The sequence below is a fragment of the Prunus avium genome, chromosome 8 (genome assembly GCF_965620075.1).
Source record: "Prunus avium chromosome 8, drPruAviu1.hap1.1, whole genome shotgun sequence".
Lineage (NCBI taxonomy): Eukaryota > Viridiplantae > Streptophyta > Magnoliopsida > Rosales > Rosaceae > Prunus > Prunus avium.
Genome location: NC_142291.1, coordinates 6,236,209 through 6,244,131, shown reverse-complemented (window position 1 = coordinate 6,244,131; position 7,923 = coordinate 6,236,209). Strand labels below are relative to the sequence as shown.

General features: G+C 41.9%; 1 non-coding gene across 1 annotated transcript; it reads left to right on the top strand.

Moving 5' to 3' along the window:
- The first annotated feature begins 7,436 nt into the window (after window positions 1-7,436).
- Window positions 7,437-7,597, top strand: LOC148291225 (U1 spliceosomal RNA). Its single transcript, XR_015826920.1, has one exon. It is a non-coding gene; the product is annotated as a U1 spliceosomal RNA (small nuclear RNA).
- Window positions 7,598-7,923: the final 326 nt, after the last annotated feature.

The following is a 7,923-nucleotide window of genomic DNA, read 5'->3' as shown; positions in this document are numbered from 1 at the left end:
ATCGGCACTCTCACTCCCCTCGGACGAACTCCCCGAGGACGATTCGTCCTCATAAGCCCTCGGACTACGCCTACCCTCGGATTCGGTATCTGACATCTACAAACACAAACGAAGGGAAACTAAGTGCTATGCTAGAATCAAAATCTTGTTCTACCCTTACACACTCATGTTCATGCTTGTTCATGCTTGTTCATACTTTGTTCAACCAAAAAATCAACGAATTCAACACTTTGATTCATACAAATGCCAAAACACGGCAACATACCTTGTTTGCACGGTGGTTCAAGTTCGCCGGAAATCGCCTTCGCCTTGTTCACACTCACCGGAAATCGCCTGCTCAGCCTTCGCACGGTTGCTGGAAATCGCCTCTCACAAGCTCTCTTCGCTCTCAAATATTCCAAGTATTTGTCATCTCGTCCCCTCCTCACATTTATAGAGCCGATTTAGCATCGGGAAGCGAAGCGACGCATCGGGATACGAAACGCCGCGGCTCTTCACAGCCATTCCGCCACGTGTCACGCATGCATGGGGGAGACCAAACGTCAGTTGCAACGCTTCCAATCCTCAGAGACGCTTCAACTTCCCGAACGTGGCGGATCTAGCCACCTTCGAGCACAACTCCACTAGCGAACGGCAGGCGCACATCGTTGAGTTTTTCACTCACCTCTCGTGCCGAACGGCAGGCGCAAATCGTTGAGTTTTCACTCACCTCTCGTGCCGAACGGCAGGCGCAAATCGTTGAGTTTTCACTCACCTCTCGTGCCGAACGGCCGGCGTACATCGTTGAGTTTTCACTCACCTCTCGTGCCGAACGGCAGGCGCACATCGTTGAGTTTTCACTCACCTTTCGTGCCGAACGGCCGGCGCACATCGTTGAGTTTTCACTCACCTCTCGTGCTGACCGACAGCCGCATATTCACGAGTTTTCACTCACCTCTTGCAACAATCGGCACATCATGCCGTCTCTTCTCCAAGCTCACTCCCTTGGGCACTTGGGGGACTACATACCACCATCGGCAACTATGGGACCATTGTGTCCGGGTCAGAACGCCGAATACACATTCAAGTCCCCAACCGAGAAGCTTCTCAATCGGCAACTTGGGGGACTACTGTTTGTACCATATCTGACCCTCCACTCGTACAACGACACGTGGATCTCATAAACTCGCCCAAGTACCCAAGGCCTCGGACAATCGGCATCGGCCACCGATGGCATTGTCTCAAAGCTGCGAACAGCCATTACGAGCCCAACTCGTCTACAATCGGCATCCCTTACCGATTGTAGAGAATCAACCTCGAAGTACCCGCCCAAAATATCTAAGGACTCGTGTCGACCTCAGAAGGCCCTCCCACGAGTCCCACATCGAAAATGAGCACTAAGAGCATACTAAATGCCCCCTATAAAAAGGCCCCTTCCACTACAATACAGGGGTAAGACTTTTGAGCTTGACTTTTATAGTTCTATATGGTCAACAGCAAGAGCTCTTAAAACAACAAACTTACTTCGGCATCGGAGGGTCTTAGGCTGGTTCCACACCGGTTCCATAGACCTTACGAGTCTTGACTTCTTTCTATTCAGGATCAGCATCCAAGGACAGGAAGAATCGGCATCCAATATTCAATCGATCTCTCGATCGTCCATCCCATTTGTAAGTTGCATTCATCTCTATCTGTTCAGATTTAGCGCCAACAGGGTCTGTGAGAGTGGAAGAGAGAGGGGCAATTTGGCATGGTTGTGGTTTTGGTGATGGCGACTGGGAAGGGATCAGGTGACATTTCTACAAAAATTCCTTTTTTAAAAGACTATTTTTAATTTTTAATATTTTTTCTTCACACATGGCACTTAGTTTAGCAAAATAGTGGGTCCCATTGGTGCCACGTCAGCATTTTTAACAGAATTTTTAACAGACTTGACGGTGAGGGGCAAAGTGAGACACAAAACCTTGGTCAAGGAGGCAAAGTGGGTCACTTTAACTTTAAGGGGGTTTAGTGTGAATTGACCAATGTTTCAGGGGGGCATTGTAGCGCTTAAGCCTAAATTAATATTATAGACGATCGATTTCTGCGTTATCATTTCAACTCAACTGTGGTTTTTTTTTACTGGTTACTTACATTTGAAACTTCAATTCTTTCAGACAACAAATAATATGTATTGACCCAAATTTTAATTTGTGGGTTTTGTTTTCTCATATTTTGATGTATCAATTCTTTTGTATCCTCTCTAGAGTCTATACAACCGGTTCACTATTTGTCATTGCAAAACAGATTTTGTGTTAAAAGAAGCAAAAAACATATTCAAATATATTACCTCTTGATTTTGTGGCAAAAAGGGATGAGAAAAGTCATGAATCTAGAAACTTTTAGATGGGGAAGGGATGAGAAAAATAAACTACAACTAAGAAGCAAAAGGAAAGCTAGAACTGAGAACTAGAAAGCAAAATTAAGAGAATTTGAGGGAGACAAGGGAAGGGAGCTCTAGAGAAGTGTTTGAGAGCTCCCCCCCTTGGGGTGTGTTTACAAGCTTAGAGAACCTCCCTATTTATAGGCCTAAGGAAGTGAAAAATCTGAATTCAATATGGCTAATGCATACAACACTTGTTTTATAAAATCTGAAATGGTTGATGCACTTGTATTAGAAAATTTGAATTGGTTGATGCACTTCACCAATAAATCCCACCAGCAGCCCTAGCTCATCTTCATATCACCATGACCAAGCTTCCAACCAGCTCAATAGCTCATGCCTAGCTCACCATGACCAAGCTTCCAACCAGAAACAATAGCTCATCCTGAGGTCAGCATGACCAGCAACTTCAAGGGCTTACGAATTGGGCTTCCCTTAAGCAAATTAAGACTTTAAGTACTCAAACTTGAAGTTCAGAATGTCTTCTTTCCAGCCATATATCATTTGGGCCAATCCAAGGTCGGAGAAGGAAGTTAAGGCCAAAACAAATTGCTAACTCATTTTGCGCGCTGATAAAATCCATTCTGAGCATGGCTCTGTGTTTGCTAGGTAACAGACTCCATATTTATCCAATGGGGCTGAATTTTGGATATGTTATAGTACACACCCATTGGAACAAATTTCATGAAGAATGCGGCCTCATCCGAGCTGTGTAGGTTGCTGAAACAAATATTGCAATGTGACCTACGGAACTGGACTGGCAAGGGGCTGTAGCCAAAATGAGTTTGTCTTTAAGCACTTCTTCCCTTTATCCAAATCAGGCTTTAACATGCATGGATTGCATCATTTCCTATCCAAAGCCATCATTGTTACCTAAAGCTAAAAGATAAACACAAAAAGGATTAAAAGCACAAGTTTAACTCAAAAACATAACCAAATCATAAGCTAGAAGGGTACAAAATGATATACAATTATGAACCGATCACTTCCAAGGAGTTTTATGGGTTCTAGGATGTCTAGCAAGGTGCTGGAAAAGCTGGAGCACCATTGAATGAGGATAGTTGACTTGTTTCAAAGAGTACCTACCCTATAGCTCTAGATAGGGTGGCTGAAGTTGCAGCTATCTATGCCTAGCCTTTGTTCTGCCCAAGTTGTGGTCCAAGTCTGGAAACCAAGGGGAGAACGTGGGAGGAAAAGATGGAGCCTTCTCCTAAGTCCAAAGGCTTGTGTATTAAAGGGAAGAGGAAGCAAGACATCAAGTGTGGTTTTACTTCTCAAGGAGTGGACAAGTAGCTGGGAGCTAGTGTGTCCAAGAGTGGTTTAACTTACCAAGGGAGGAAGAAAGAGAGGGCAATCAGTTCAAGAGAGAGTTGAGTTGAGTCTTGAGTAGTCTAGACACCAAAGGGGGGAAACACCAAGAGTTGTGAGAGTGTTCACAAGTGTATCAAGTGTTGAGCAAGGGGTGTGAGAGAAAAGAGAGCTTGGGGAGAGAATAGAGTTCTAAGGGGGTTTCTTTGTAAACCAAAGTTGTAACTTATTCTTTCATGAAGTGAATTTCTCAAGGGGATCACCAAGAGGATGTAGGCATTTGCTGAACCTCTATAAATGCTTGTGTCACTTTGTGCTTGGTTGTTTTCTCAAGTGTGTGTGTGTGTGTGATTCATCCATCATTGTGTGTGTCACAAAGTCCATCAACAACAAGATCATTAGGGGAGTGAGTGAAAGTGTTTGTCCATTTTCACAACACATTGCACCTTCCCTTGCCGAAAAATTCTATGGAGAGGCCGGAGTACGCCCCTCTTCTAGTGCCAAGGTTTTGCATCTGAGGTGTGTTCCAAGGCTTTTCAAAATGAGGAAGATGACTTGGATTCATTTGTTTGCAGCACAAACGATGCCATCTTCGTAAAACTTTTGTTTCCTTTCGTGTTAATGAAATGGGGAGTTTTGAAGCAATTCTAACTTTCAACAATTTACTACTTTAACCTTTTTATTATTCCCCATCTCAAAAAGCCCTTTTATTATCCATGATAACCATGCGTTGCGTAAATTAGGATTTCCTTCTATCTTCTACCTGATAGAGAACACACAATCCTAAAATCACTTCCCAAATCTCTCAAAGCTTTCTCCGGCGGAAAAGTGTTCATGGATTAGCCTTGAAGATATTATTAGTTAATATTTCATGTGGCTTTGTTGGGGTGTTTTTCCGTCGGAAGGCTTGTCTGGGCTTATTGATTCTTGGACCACCATAGAGTGGTGAATCAAGCCTTCGTTGCCCCTTTTTCTGAGTTAGCGAGAACTAGGCCCAAAGCATCCCGAAGGAGAAGCAAGTCCTAGGGGAGTACTCTGTTCTTCTTCTAGAGGCTGTGTGTTTTGTGTTGACGTTTCCGGCGGTTCTGGAAAGAGTTGGAGATGGTGCATTGATGTTGTATAGGCTTGGCATGAGAGTTTGCTTTGGTGAATCAAGATATTACTAGGCTTGGCATGAGAGGCTTGTGGCGTAGGAGCTAAGAGCCCATGAGTTTAGCAAGAGAGAGAGTTGGAAAGGCAAAAGCTTGGAATTGTAGCTGGACTATATCTTCCAGCAGCTCTGGAATTGCTCCCACCAGCTTGAATGGGTTTCTTGAAACAAAGAAAGTTAATTATGATGCTTGACTCTTAGGATTGTGATTTATAGAAATGCTAGGGTGATGCTTGGGGTTTAGCATGGTCTTTTAAGAGAAAATGAGCATAAAGAAAGGATTAAGGCTTGAGATTTTAGGTGTTTTCGGTAGCAAGACGATGAGCTTACGATGTCTGCGTTTTCTTACCAAGAAGGCTATGGTTTCAACTTAGCTTGAGAGGATGGGTGTTTCAAATCTGGAATGGAGCTTTTTGAGAGAGAGAGAGGGGGGGATGAATGGATGAGTGGCTTGAGTAGATTTTCCAGCAGCTTGATGATTGGTTGGTCATGCTCTGGATGGTTGAAGATGACTTGCTGATGTTGAACCGAGATTGTGTGAGCTTGGCATGAGAGCAGTGTGGGAGCTAAAGACCCACAAGTTTAGCAAATGAGAATGCATATGCTTGGCTTGGTATTGGATATGCTTGAGTTTGGGTGTTGATAAATTGTTGTTAGTGGCTATGGCTATGTGGATTTAAGAGTTTCAAGAGAAGAAGGATGAGAGGAAAAGCTTGAGGCTTGAAGGCTATGGTGTTTATAGCTTGGGAGGGTATGAGGAGGAAGGAACGCTTGGAGTTATGCTTGGTGAGGCTTCATAGAGAAGATGATGGATTTCAAGGATAAGAAAGTAGGAGACATGGTTGTGGTAGCTACAGGGAGCTTACAGCAGCCTAGAGAATTGGTCGATGGTCGTTGGGATGCTTGCAGTAGCCAAAGGATGGAGGTTAATGGCTCAGGAATGAGTGTGATGACTGTTGGAACGCTTGCAGCAGCTGAAGAAAGAGTGAATTCTCATGGTTGTTGAGAGGCTTGCAGCAACCAAGAGGAGTTGGTTTTTCGTGGGCAATGCCTCCCAATTTTTAGAAGGTGAAGGCCTCTTTGATTTCCAATAGGTAAAAGGAAGTGTTGGAGCTAGTCTATTTCCAACGGATAAAAGGGAGCATTGAGACATTGTTATTTCCAACGGGTAAAGCTAGGCATTGGCAAATGACTATTTCCTATGGGTAAAAAGAAGTGTCGGAATTGGCTTGTTTCTAGTGGGTAATAGGGAGTGTTTGAAGAATATCTCATTTGCTTTCCCACATTAGAGAACTCCAAGTAATGGGCTTGGACTTTGGTGCTCCCAAGTAGCTAGCCCAAAGTCTCCATTATCTAAGAGCTTTTGCGGGCCTTGTAGACCTCTGTAACCTTCCACACCACAATCCCTCGTGCAAGCCTCGTGAACCACATTGCTTGGGTTCATGTGAACTTGGTAGGTGATTGGCATAGGAAAAATGTATTATTGGTTTGGCTTGGCATGTACACTATTTCTATATTTATTTAATAAATTAATTCCCAAAGTATAGCTTGGATTAACGCATGACCAACATTTTATGTTATATTGGGCTTTAAATATCTTTGGGCTTCTCTTGACATTTTGGGCCTCAACAAGCTTTTACAGCTTATTTCTCACCTTTGTTTTCCCCCCTCCTCTTTATCAGTTGTTTGGCTGATTGAGTATTTTATATTTTGGGATTAATTATTGTGCTTAGATGACAATTAGTATTTATATTTGATTATATTAAATTGATTATTATTCTTCAATAATAATTAGTAGATTTATAAATTTTTCTTATCAAAACAATTGATGTCTCAAAAAGCTTACTCCTTAATGCCTTGATGCTTATGTGTTCAACTAAATGCCTCAAAGAGGCTTTGATGTTTTGTTTGTAATATTATTTTTTTCCCCATGAATTATGAATGACATTAGTATTGTTTAAATTCTAAGGGTATGTGGTTGTCTAAATTTTGTTTAAAACTTTTAGCCTTTTAAATATTGCCCCTTCCCTGAAAAAATGTTGGGTTTGCCACTACCACTCAAAGCTCATCTCTGTAAAAAAAAATGTTGGGTATGTGATTGTATTTCAATGATTCGAACCGTCTAATTTTTAGATATCCCCTCAAAGCTTATCTATATAAAAAATCACTTGAATCCAAAATCATTTGACCACTCAATTAGACGGTGGTTGTTTTAGTGTTTTATTTCTTGAAAAACCGTGATGTCTTAATGATTTTTAATTTTTCTAATTTTTTACAACAATGATATATTAAAGAAGACTTGAAAAATAGATGGTTTTGATTGTCAAATAAAATTTTTCATGGACCCTAAATGAAAAACCATAATACCAAACAAATTGTAGCTGTTAAATAAATTAGAATTTGTCATGCAATCAAGTGCAACTATCAAACGACTATTAGTGAAACCAGGGAGCTTGCTTTGCAATACAAGCACAATTAGTAAAACCAAGATGCGTGTACCTGTCCCACATCGCCCAAGTATAGGCTGGAGGTTTGAGGTGGGCGCGTATAAATACAAAAGGATGAGCATGTTGAAAAATACTTACCTGGACAGGGTCTATGGGCGATCAAGAAGGCCCATGGCCTAGGTTGGTGACCTCCATTGCACTTAGGAGGGGTGTCTGCCTATGGTCTCCTCAAGTAGGAGAGCCAATGTCATAATTTGTTGCTGTGGGGGCTTGCGTTCGCGCAGCCCCTGCCCAAATTTCAGTGCAATATTTTAAAAAGAAAGGGTAATTATCGTGCCAATCTTACAGCCAATTGTTATTTTTGTTCTCAAGGTCAGGGGTTCTTCCTAAACAAACACACACGCAACATATATATATAGTATATTTTAAACAGGAAGGATTCGAATAAGGGATTGAAATAACATCTCCGTCCTATCCTGAACTTTATAGTTGAAAATTTTCCCAAACTGATCCATTAGGGGAAAAGCCTCACAAAGACCCTAACCCGTGAAGAAAATTATCATCCTTATTTATGTTTGAAACTTTCTCATTTTGCCCTCATGAATTTTCTTTTTTTC